Below are 332 nucleotides of genomic sequence, written 5' to 3' on the forward strand. Positions count from 1 at the left end.
CCGGTCCCGCAGGGTTGAAAGCTGGGTAGCAGCGCCGTAGCTTCCCTCCCAGCCTTCCCCCGGACCTGGCGCCCGATCCCCTCCGCTCCTCTGTGCGTTGGCGGGCGGCGCTGCATGGGTACGTCGCGACGGCTCCTATCGTCTCTCTCGCTTAACAGTGTGGAGAGGTGGTGGTGGAGCCGTCCGACACTCGAGGTGCTGAAGTTGAGCGTCCAATGCTTTCCTTCTATGCGCAGCCTACAGGAGCTGTCCGAGCTTCGGAGGTGCTGATGGAGGTGAGAGTCGAGCGCCACTTCTTGGCTGAACTGAGTGGGAAAGCCAGCGACTGCGAG

Source organism: Engystomops pustulosus, unplaced genomic scaffold, assembly GCF_040894005.1.
Source record: "Engystomops pustulosus unplaced genomic scaffold, aEngPut4.maternal MAT_SCAFFOLD_776, whole genome shotgun sequence".
Classification (NCBI taxonomy): Eukaryota; Metazoa; Chordata; class Amphibia; order Anura; family Leptodactylidae; genus Engystomops; species Engystomops pustulosus.